Raw genomic sequence first — 12,620 nt, 5'->3', positions numbered from 1 at the left:
ACACCCTCTGGCCACCCTTCTTATGTAGGGGGACCACCACCCCACTCTGCCAATCCAAAGGCACTGTCCCCGCCCGCCACGCAATGTTGAAGAGGCGTGTCAACCATGACAGCCCCACAACATCCAAAGACTTGAGGTACTCAGGGCGGATGTCATCCAACCCCGAAGCCCTGCCACCGCGGAGCTTTTTAACCACCTCAGAGTCCCACAAGCCAACCACAGCCGATAGGACTCCTTCTTCAGCTTGTCAGCGTCCCTTACTGCCGGTGTCCAATCGGGGATTGCCGCCGCGACAGGCACCGCAGACCTTACGGCCGCAGCTACGGGCAGCAGCATCGACAATAGATGTGGAGAACATGGTCCACTCGGACTCTATGTCTCCAACATCCCTCAGAATTTGGTCAAAGCTCTCCCGGAGGTGAGAGTTGAATACATCCCTGGCCAAGGGGTCCGCCAGACGTTCCCAGCAGATCCTCACTATGCGCTTGGGCCTGCCAAGTCTTTCTCCTCCCCCAGCAGATCCAACTCACCACCAGGTGGTGATCAGTGGACAGCTCAGCCCCTCTCTTCACCCGAGTGTCCAAAACATGCGGCTGAAGGTCTGATGATACGACAACAAAGTTGATCATTTACCTCCTGCCTAGTGTATCCTGGTGCCAAGTGGACTGATGGACACCCTTATGTTTGAACATGGTGTTCATTATGGACAATCCGTGACTAGCACAGAAGCCCAACAACAAAACACCGCTTGGATTCAGATCGGGGAGGCCATTCCTCCCGATCACGCCTCTCCAGGTGTCACTGTCGTTCCCCACGTGGGCATTGAAGTCCCCCAGCAGAATAATGGAGTCCCCAGGAGGGGCACTGTCCAGTACCCCGACAGGGACGCCAAGAAGGCCGGATACTCCGCACTACCACTTGGCCCTTAGGCTGAAATGATAGTCAGAGACCTCTCCCCAACCCGAAGGCGCAGGGATACGACCCTCTCATCCAATGGGGTAAACCCCAACAAGAGACGGCTGAGCTGGGAGGCGACAAGCAAACCCACCCCAGCCCGCCGCCTCTCCCCGTGGGCCACTCCAGAGTAGAAGAGAGTCCAGCCCCTCTCAAGGGGATGGGTTCCAGAGCCCATGCTGTGCGTGGAGGCGAGCCCGACTATTTCTAGTCGATATCTCTCGACCTCCCGCACAAGCTCAGGCTCCTTCCCCTCCAGCGAGGTGACATTCCACGTCCCTAGAGCCAGCCTAAGCATCTGGGGATCGGGCCGCCGAGGTCTCCACCGTCATCCACCACTCAATCCTCTTTGCACCGGTCCCTCATGGTTCCCCCTGCAGGTGGTTGGCCCACTCGAGGATGGTCTTGCGTCTCTCGTTCGAGTCCTGACCCCAGGCCTGGCTCCAGGGTGGGACCCCGGCTCCGCCGTACTGGGCTACGTCACGTGCCTCGATTTTGTAGTCGTCATGAGGGGTTCTTGAACCGCTCTTTGTCTGACCCGTCACCTAGAGTCTGTTTGCCATGGGAGACCCTACCAGGGGCATTTAAGCCCCAGACAACATAGCCTCTAGTATCATTTGAGCACTCAAACCCCTCCACCACGTTAAGGTGGCGGTTCAAGGAGGCGGTTCAAACCACCAAACTGCATTTGGTGGTTTGTTAATTTAGTAGAATGTGGTTAAATTCAGCAAGAGTAGTCATGTGACTAGATGTGATGATGACTTTGCTCATACCAGCCAATAATGTAAAGCCTTTTTTTAATTGCAAAAATATATTTTTAAGTTAAAAGGCTTTATGACATCATTGGCTTGATTTTTGTACTGTATAATTAAACAAACACATCTGTTGGAGGGTACAATGAAAATAAAAAAAGATGTAAAAATGTTGTTGCGTGAGTACCCTTAATTATACGTCCCTGAAAATCTTTCTGATTCAGTTATAGCTAACATTTGACTGTCCTTTTTGGATTTTCCAAACTTGTCCACATTTGCATCCTTTCACTAAACGTCATGGTTTTCAGAGAGAATGATTCTCATTTTGCCATCGTTGTCCCTTATTCCCTTTCCTTTCCTTAAGCATATTTTCAGAAATAAGTAGTTTAGAAAAGATGATTGGATGTATGTTTTTGACTTGTTGACTTGAACTTGAAGATTTTAACTTTCTAACACCATCACAAAACAGCTTTTTTTTTTGTTGTGGCTGCTGTGTCTCTGTATCTATGTCAAATTAGTGTAGTTAGGTTTAACTTCACCCAAATTCAAATCAGAACTTGATAAGTTTCTGTAACAAAATCTCCGAATACTTCTATAAATTAAGTTTCTTTCATCTATTTATAATAAAAAAAAAAAAAACTATTTATCATTGTACCCCTGTTTATCATTGTTAAGCCTTATGACTAAGACTGATAAAAGAAGAAGAATTGAATCTGTTCTAAGACTGGTGTTAACCAAAACAAAATGCAGACAAACTGTTTCGTTATAGAACTTTTCATCAGCATTGCTTTTGTTTCAGTAGGTGGCTGTAAATTAAAATTCTATCTGCGATCGCTAAACACATTCAATATTTCCATCTGATAAATGCTGCAGGCAAAACAATCACGGAGGAGTAAATAACTCAATCATAAAGTCTATTACTGAAAAAGCTGATAACACAATATGTAAAACTGATTCAAAGTTGAATTTATTGATTTGAACAAGTGTATAGCAGCTTGAAGAGGCGAACAGAGAAAAGGCTGATCTGAAAGGCTACAAAGGAAAGGGCTTAAACTTTTGCAGCTCAGTTTCTAACCAAAAGGATTTTTTGATCACATTCCATTAAATATGAATGTGAAGATGCAGTATTTATTTAAAACATCACATAACATAACGAGGTGGTCGACTATAGAGGGTCTCACAGGAGAAGGAGAACTAAGCAAAAATAAAAATACCTGTGATAGCGAGTATTGGAAGAAGCATATCTAAAGTAATGTAGTATCAGAAATGAAATTGGTGAAATATGCACAAACTTGAAACTAAAGGGTACAAAATTAGTAAAGAAAGATGGCAAAATCATTTGCAATTTTATGTGAAAGAACAACACAAGGTCACTCAGAATTGCTAATTAGAAGGCTAAGGATATATTTTGTAAGCATTTTATTAACAAAAATAAAACAATGTGTGGCCTGCATTTTTTACCCCCTTTACTCTGACACCCTGACAAAATAAAACATAACAAATTACCTTAAGAAGTCACCTAATTTGTCAAGAGAAGGCACCCATATTTAATGTACATTCATATTCAGTAAATTAGAATATGCCTTGTGATGAGGCTCATTTGTCAGATTAAAAATACCTTTTGAAAATAACAACATTTAAGCAGGTATTAAACATACCTTTTATTAAGTCCACATTTCTGTATTAGAAATGTTTTTTACTGGTCTGATGTAATATCCTATTCCTAAATGGTGTGTTTTGAGCAGATGTAAGCAGGAAGTCAATAGCCCGATCATAAATCAAACCATGTAGGGAACACAGCAAACGCGTGGAAGAAGGTGTCAGATTAGACATCAATTAAGCAGGGCTATGAATACTTCTGCAGGGCAATGAACATGGGTGGATATTTTTATTTGGGTGCACAGAAAATAATTTATCAGATACATATACAGAGAGGCCAAGTACAAGTTTGGCAAGGCAGTGAAAGAGGCCAAACGACTGTACTCTGAGAAGCTCCAAATCCAGTTCTCAGCCAACGACTCTGCGTCTGTCTGGAAAGGGCTCAAGCAAATCACCAACTACAAGCCGAAAGCCCCCCACTCCATCAACGACCGACGCCTCGCCAACGACCTGAACGAGTTCTACTGCCGCTTTGAAAGACAAAGGGACAGTCCTGCAACCATCTCCCACGACGCCCCCCAACAGCTGCAGCCACAATCCACCACCCCCACCTCCCCAACCTCAAGAGGGGCCTTGGCACCTCCAACCCCCACCAGCCCCCTACCCACGCCGAGGACGGCTCTTTCCATCCAGGAGAGGGACGTCAACAAACTCTTCAGGAGACAGAACCCCCGGAAAGCTGCTGGTCCGGATTCTGTCTCACCAGCCAGCCTGAAGCACTGCGCTGATCAGCTGTCTCCAGTCTTCACAGACATTTTTAACACCTCACTGGAGACATGTCATGTGCCAGCCTGCTTCAAGTCCTCCACCATCGTCCCTGTTCCCAAGAAGCCAAGGACCACAGGGCTTAATGACTTCAGACCCGTCGCCCTGACCTCTGTGGTGATGAAGTCCTTTGAGCGCCTTGTGCTCTCACACCTCAAAGACATCACCGACCCCCTCCTTGACCCCCTGCAGTTTGCCTACAGAGCCAACAGGTCTGTAGATGATGCAGTCAACCTAGCCCTTCACTTCATCCTCCGGCACCTGGACTCCACAGGAACCTATGCCAGGATCCTGTTTGTGGATTTCAGCTCTGCCTTCAACACCATCGTCCCAGCTCTGCTCCAGGAGAAGCTCTCCCAGCTGAGTGTGCCCGACTCCACCTGCAGGTGGATCACTGACTTCCTGTCTGACAGGAAGCAGCGCGTGAGGCTGGGGAAGCACGTCTCTGACTCCCTGACCATCAGCACCGGTTCCCCCCAAGGCTGTGTTCTCTCTCCTCTGCTCTTCTCCCTGTACACCAACAGCTGCACCTCCAGTCACCAGTCTGTCAAGCTTCTGAAGTTTGCGGACGACACCACCCTGATCGGACTCATCTCTGATGGTGACGAGTCCGCGTACAGATGGGAAGTGGACCATCTGTTGGACTGGTGCAGCCAGAACAACCTTGAGCTCAACGCTCTAAAGACAGTGGAGATGGTTGTGAACTTCAGGCAGAACCCAGCCCCACCTGCCCCCATCACCCTCTGTGACTCCACAATTGACACTGTGGAATCTTTCCGCTTCCTGGGAACCATCATCTCCCAGGATCTCAAGTGGGAGCCAAACATCAGCTCCCTCATCAAGAAAGCCCAGCAGAGGATGTTCTTCCTGCGGCAGCTGAAGAAATTCAACCTGCCAAAGACTATGATGGTGCACTTCTACACAGCCATCATTGAGTCCATCCTCACCTCCTCCATCACCATCTGGTACGCCGCTGCTACAGCCAAGGATAAGGGCAGGCTGCAGCGTGTCATTCGGTCTGCTGAGAAGGTGATTGGCTGCAGTCTACTGTCGCTCCAGGAACTGTACACCTCCAGGACCCTGAAGCGGGCAGGGAAGATTCTGGCTGATCCCTCCCACCCCGGTCACAGACTCTTTGAGACTCTCCCCTCTGGCAGGAGGCTGCGGTCCATCCGGACCAAAACCTCACGCCACAAGAACAGTTTTTTCCCATCTGCCACCAGCCTGGTTAACAAAGCCCGGAAACCACCCTGACATTCCCCCTTTCCCCCACACCCCCCCTTTTTTTGCTGACAGGACACCTGTAACCTGTAACTCTATGCGTTACATTAACGCTCAGCTTGGACTCCTGCTTTACTTGCACAATGATCATCTGCACTGTTGTATTGCTCTTGCATCTTATACTGCTCTATATTTACTCTCACTCACTTAAAACTGTGCACTTATATTTATATTATATTGTAGATATGTTTGTACTGTTTAATTTGTACTGTATTGCACCGACTACGCCAAAACAAATTCCTTGTATGTCCAAAAACGTACTTGGCAATAAAGCTTTTCTGATTCTGATTCTGATTCTGATTCTGAGATATAAAGGGAAAGATTTGATAGTAGCCCACTCATCATAAGTGAGCTGGTGCTTGGAGGGTAACCAGTTTACCAAACACTGGTGGAAAAGGGGTACATCTGAATGTTCTCTGTCTCTTTTTGTCTCTAATGAACAGCTGTGTAAATAGAGTCTGTCACTGCCCAACACACACACACACACACACACACACACACACACACACACACACACACACACACACACACGCAAGGATAGTCACACAAGGATAGTCTTCTGAGTCTTCAGCTGCCAAGAAGACATTAGTGAAGATATGATCACCTGGCTCGGAGCAGTGAACCAGCGCAGCTCCCTGGGAATCGCTCCTAGCAGATAAACAAAACCAAGGTCCAGACGCTATCTGCTGCCCCCACTGTTTGGAAATATTCTGCTGCTATTTGGGTCAGAAAGAAAAGAGGCACCTGTACTGCTAAACAAATAATCTAAAAGCATCTAGTGTCTGGCGTCTGGCTCAGGTTTTGGGTGCTGGGCTGCATTCGAGGGTCTTCTTGTCCTTTCTTGGTAGAAAGACAGAAAAAAGTATCCTTCTCAGCTTATTGCAGCCACAAAGAGGGCTGCAGGGGGGGGATTATGATGCTCTTTGATAATATAGCTAACTATGAAGCTGTGAGTACAGATATCATTTACTGAATTAGACTGACAAGAAGCAAGGCTCCTGTTTATGCTTTTAACAACATTATGCACATTCTTATTTGGCAACATAATTGTTTAATTTCCAAGCAGATCCCTATGTTTCAGAGTACTGTTGCATGTAAATGTGGATAAGAGAGCAAGCGTTGGGCTGCATGCTTAGCAGTGTCTTGATTAGTGGCTGGTATTAGGCAAAAGCTCTATGGAGGCATGATAAGGGATTTTGTCATCTGAAGTAATATCATAGCAAAAAACATGACAAGAGGCAATCCTAAAGAAGATTTCTGACCAATAATGTCATGCTTTTAACCCAAATGGCTCTCAGTTGAACACAGTTTGACAACAATAAGAGCTCTCTGCACTACATCAATGCAACTATTAAACATGGTCCAGTTAAGATTTTAAAAAGTCACAGTTACCAGTTTCAAACTTGCTCAGTTGTCTTCACTGTTTAATGTCCTCTTAATGAGATGCCAGAGGAAATGCTGGGAGTTTTATCCAGCTGTATGAAGCATAGCGCTGCTTCTTCCCAACATGTTGCCATGAATTGCTAATCAGTTGGCTGACAGAGTACTGACAAATTTAGATGTTGGGAAATAGTACTTTAAAATGGGGGACACAAAACAATGCAAACGTGCATCAGATGAGACCAAAAATGAACTTTACTTGGAGTAAATGCAAAACGATGTGTGTCCCGGGACTCTAACACAAAAAACACAATATCCCCATGAAGAAACATGGTGGTCAAAGCATTATGTTGTTGGGATGGTTTTCTGTAGCATGGACAGGAAAGCTAGTCAGAGTTATTCATATGGCCCTATTAACCCTATTAAAAGCTGCAATGTCTTAAGCCTGTGGCAGAGATTCACTTTCCTAATAGACAAAGACCCTAAACCTGCATTATTCAAAATCCAGACCTAAACAAGACTGAGAATGTGTGGCAAGACTTGAAAGATATTTACCAAACTTTCATGCATTCTCACCAAGCTTGAATAATTCTGCAAGGAAGAATGTGGACAAGTCTGTTGATGTGTAAAGCTGCAAGAGACAACCCAAAGGTCAGATTTAAAGCTATTTATATTTAACAAAGACATTGTTTCTGATTGGAAATATCATAGGCATCACCTGCAAGAAAAAAAAAACAAATGTACAAGGGGCATATTTTTTGATCCTTCATTTCATATCCTCTTGACAATCAATGAAAAACCCTTTATTAAGAATGTATCTATATGTATAATATATATATATATATATATATAAATATTATACAGGGGTTGGACAATGAAACTGAAACACCTGTCATTTTAGTGTGGGAGGTTTCATGGCTAAATTGGACCAGCCTGGTAGCCAATCTTCATTGATTGCACATTGCTCCAGTAAGAGCAGAGTGTGAAGGTTCAATTAGCAGGGTAAGAGCACAGTTTTGCTCAAAATATTGAAGTGCACACAACATTATGGGTGACATACCAGAGTTCAAAAGAGGACAAATTGTTGGTGCACGTCTTGCTGGTGCATCTGTGACCAAGACAGCAAGTCTTTGTGATGTATCAAGAGCCACGGTATCTAGGGTAATGTCAGCATACCACCAAGAAGGACGAACCACATCTAACAGGATTAACTGTGGACGCAAGAGGAAGTTGCCTGAAAGGGATGTTTGGGTGCTAACCCGGATTGTATCCAAAAAACATAAAACCACGGCTGACAAAATCACGGCAGAATTAAATGTGCACCTCAACTCTCCTGTTTCCACCAGAACTGTCCGTCTGGAGCTCCACAGGGTCAATATACACGGCCGGGCTGGTATAGCCAAACCTTTGGTCACTCATGCCAATGCCGAACGTCGATTTCAATGGTGCAAGGAGCGCAAATCTTGGGCTGTGGACAATGTGAAACATGTATTGTTCTCTGATGAGTCCACCTTTACTGTTTTCCCCACATCCGGGAGAGTTACGGTATGGAGAAGCCCCAAAGAAGCGTACCACCCAGACTGTTGCATGCCCAGAGTGAAGCATAGGGGTGGATCAGTGATGGTTTGGGCTGCCATATCATGGCATTCCCTTGGCCCAATACTTGTGCTAGATGGGCGCGTCACTGCCAAGGACTACCGAACCATTCTTGAGGACCATGTGCATCCAATGGTTCAAACATTGTATCCTGAAGGCGGTGCCGTGTATCAGGATGACAATGCACCAATACACACAGCAAGACTGGTAAAAGATTGGTTTGATGAACATGAAAGTGAAGTTGAACATCTCCCATGGCCTGCACAGTCACCAGATCTAAATATTATTGAGCCACTTTGGGGTGTTTTGGAGGAGCGAGTCAGGAAACGTTTTCCTCCACCAGTATCATGTAGTGACCTGGCCACTATCCTGCAAGAAGAATGGCTTAAAATCCCTCTGACCACTGTGCAGGACTTGTATATGTCATTCCCAAGATGAATTGACGCTGTATTGGCCGCAAAAGGAGGCCTTACACCATACTAATAAATTATTGTGGTCTAAAACCCGTTGTTTCAGTTTTATTGTCCAACCCCTGCATATATACAGTATATATATGTGTGTGTGTGTGTGTGTGTGTGTGTGTGTGTGTGTGTGTGTACGTGTTACATTGTGAGAATCTCATACTGGCTCATCCCCAGTAGCTACTGCCCCTTTGTCCATTTGGAGGTGGCTCTAATTAACCGCTTTTTCTATCTGTTCTCTTGTGCCTAAAGTGTAAATACCTCCTGTGTAATTTACACCCAAGTTCCTCTTCACTAATTACCCCCTCTAATCCTCCTCCCTCCCCACCAACAACACCTCACCAAAAACCAAGCTCCTGCTTCAGGTCTCCCCCCGTTACCCTATGGATTCCCTGTCAACTTGCTCCGGGGCAGATCGAACTCTAATTAAGATTCTTAATGAAGATTTAATTTTCCACTTTAAAGAGACCAGTGAACTTCGAGAGCATCTGCAACAAAACGCATGAGTGAGAGAGAGTAAGAGAAGAAAAAAAAAGATGGAGAAAGACTGTATAGGCAAGTAGAAGTAGTAGTAGAAGTGAAAGAGGCTATTGTGAAAACTACTTCAGGCACAGATGAAGTTAGGAGCTCGCTAAGAAACTGTGAAAGATCTCACTACAAATATATGCTGTCATGTCTGAAAAGTTATGCTAAACTTGAAATGCAGGTCTGTTGAGATCAACTGCAGTTCCTCACAAGTTATATGTGCTTTGCAAGATGCTTTTAGAGCCCCATACTTGGAATTCGGAGATGCGCAATCATGAGTGCAGTGCAGAACGAAGCACACGAGAATTCTCACAGTGCTGAGTAGCCAGAGGGATAGAGTATGTCAGCAAGGTTCAAACAGAATGAGGAATTTCCCTGTACTTCAACCACCCACCTCCCCCCCATCCACACACTCGTGTGTGCATTCCTGCAAAACTGACTGTGTGCAGCTCTCTAGCTCTGTGCGTAGTTAGGCACTCCCAGGTGTGTAGCGCTATAAGAACCCATTTTATCTCCAGCTACGCCATTAAAACTATGATCAATTATGCATGCTGTAATTATTGACAGAGCCGTGACAGTGCACCTCACCTAGTTTACTGCATTGCAGTGCTGACACTTGAAGGAGACAGATAGGACGTAAATGCAGGAGCTAGAAATTGATAAGGCTGCACTGCTGCCTTATCAGTTTTTGTGGTGACTAATGCAAGTTAATCCTCTATTTTGACTCCAACTGATTTTCCATCCTCTTTACAAGGTGCTGCTTCCGTGAGGGGGGCAGTTCAGCCTCTAGCACCTCATAATTATAGGAAGGTATAGCCTGTGACAGAGATGGCAAAGGCTCTGTCTCTCGCAGTCTGCAGAATCAACTCTAACCCTTCACAAATATGATTTTCTGTAATGCAACAGACTTGCATATTAACTGCTAATATGCTCCTCTATCCCTTCTTTCTCTCTCTCTCTCTCTTTGCCTCTTTCTTTTCACTGACTTGAGGCGGGTATTATCATTGTAATCAAGCGAAGACCCAGCTAACACAATTATTCTCCAAACCATCATGTAGTAATAATCCCCTCCTTCATATTTGATTATTGTAATAAATCTTTTTAACTAGCTACTCTGTCACACAGCAATGGTGCACATCTCCCCAATCCATCATCCAGCAGGACCAACGCTGCAGTAATCAGACGAGCCGCAAAGGTTTTTGAAGGGGCCTCATATATTTTGCTAGCAACTGTCGGGTTTGCTCTATTTGCTTCTGCTTTGGAGTTTGAAATGCAGTTTTTTGTCTTTCTTTTTAACTGTGCACAAACATAGTATACTCCCTCTGTCTGAAAGCATGATTACTCCGCAGAACTCTCTGCCTGTCCTCTATTACTGACCTCACATCCCCCTGTCAGAGGAAATCAGACCAGACAAGGTGTTCTTTCATCCTGCACACCAGCGCACATGCTCACACAATCTGCCTTTGGTTTGGAAGTTTCAAAAGGCCAATTTGACAAAGCACATCCATCGTCTCGCGACGGGACACATGCTAAACAAGGTGCTCTCACATTTGTATGCACTGTGGGTTGGCACAGATCATCTCTCTCTAGTCTTCTCTCAGACAAACAGAGACATTTCATATGCACACAAAAGCAGGCACAGACAAACAACAAAAGGGCTGATTATTTGGAAATTTGGGAGAGTGCAGAGAAGGCAGAAGGCATGCTGGACTTGTATTTTTTAAATAGTTCCTTTCTTTTTTTTAAATGTATGAAAAGAAAAAGCCCAACAAAAATCATAAATACACTGTCTTCAGTGAAGCTTTGGGGAACCTTATAAACAATATCATGCAGAAGAAGTGAAGTGGGATCTTTAGATCAGGCCCACTGTCTGAAACTACTAGGGCCTGGCAAAAAGCATTCATGTCCTTTTGACTATTTCACAATGTGTCACATTAAAATCAGAAACGTTGGGCACTTTTCAATCCATCAGCCGAAAATGGCACAACTAAAAAACTACTAAGCCATGGCTGTCTACCTAAACTGGCAAGTATAGCATTAATTGTAACTTTGGAAGACTTGCAGAGATCTACAGCTCAGGTAGGAGAATCTGTCGACAGGACGACTTTTATTTTTGCACTCAAAAATCTGGTTGCTAGAAAGGTCTAGAAAGAAGACAGTCATTGTTGAATTAATCATAAGAAGTCCCATTTGGAGTTTGCAACAAGCCATGCAAACAATACAGCAGACATGTGGATGAAGATCCTCCTATCAGGACGTTTTAGGCCAACAGACAAAATCCTATGTGTTGCAGAAAACACTTGAGCACTCTATTGCCACTGGGGACAAATTGGTGGCAGTATTATACTGTGGTGCTGCTTTTCCTCTGCATAGAGCCTGGTCAAAGTTGATTGGAAAATGGGTGAAGCTAAATACAAGACAGTCCCAGAATAAACAAGTTACTGCAAAAGACCTGAGACTGGTATCGAGGCTGTAATTGCAGTCAAAAATCATTGACTCAGGGGGTCTGAATACCAATGCATACCCCTTTTTTTAGATTTTACTTTTGAGAAAAGTTTGAAAACCATATATACTTTTCTTTCCACTTCACAATTACGCACTTGTTTGTGTTGGTCTGTCATTAAAACCTCAATAAAATACACTGAAATTCGTGACAAATCTGTTGAAAAAGTAGAATGAATACTATGCATGCAACAACTGTACAAACATATTCTGTCCCTGTTACTTCAATGAGACTTAACAAATGGCCCAACAAGTCAACCTGCCTCTTGCTGGAGTATTTAAGGAAGCTAACAGACTTTTAAAAATGAGTTGTGGAGTACTATAGATTCTGCAGGCCTTTATTCCCTTTAAAACAATGATTCAACTAATCAGGCTTTGATTGAACCAATTTGGGAGGCTCAGCGAGTGCGGTAATCAGGTTTTTCTAGTGGTTTAGTCAGCGCATCACTCCAGAACTCAGAAATAAGACAAATCAAGAGAATCATCACTTTTGATTTTGACCAATCAGTCGAGCGGAGTTTTGAATCAGCTGCCAATGAGACACCTGGAGCCAATCAAGCCAGTGGAACAAACCAGCATAATTGGAGAGGGGAGAAAGGTCACTTGTTGGTATGGCATGCTAATGTATTTTGCAATGCCTGCCCAAGAACTGGTGATGCAGTTTTTTAAGCAGTGTGTGAGACAAAAAGTTGGAACATTTCATAAAAAGTTATATGAAGACAGCTCAGACATTTCAGATTTAAAA

The sequence above is a fragment of the Girardinichthys multiradiatus genome, chromosome 6 (genome assembly GCF_021462225.1).
Source record: "Girardinichthys multiradiatus isolate DD_20200921_A chromosome 6, DD_fGirMul_XY1, whole genome shotgun sequence".
NCBI classification, from domain to species: Eukaryota; Metazoa; Chordata; class Actinopteri; order Cyprinodontiformes; family Goodeidae; genus Girardinichthys; species Girardinichthys multiradiatus.
Note: the sequence above shows the minus strand (reverse complement) of the source record.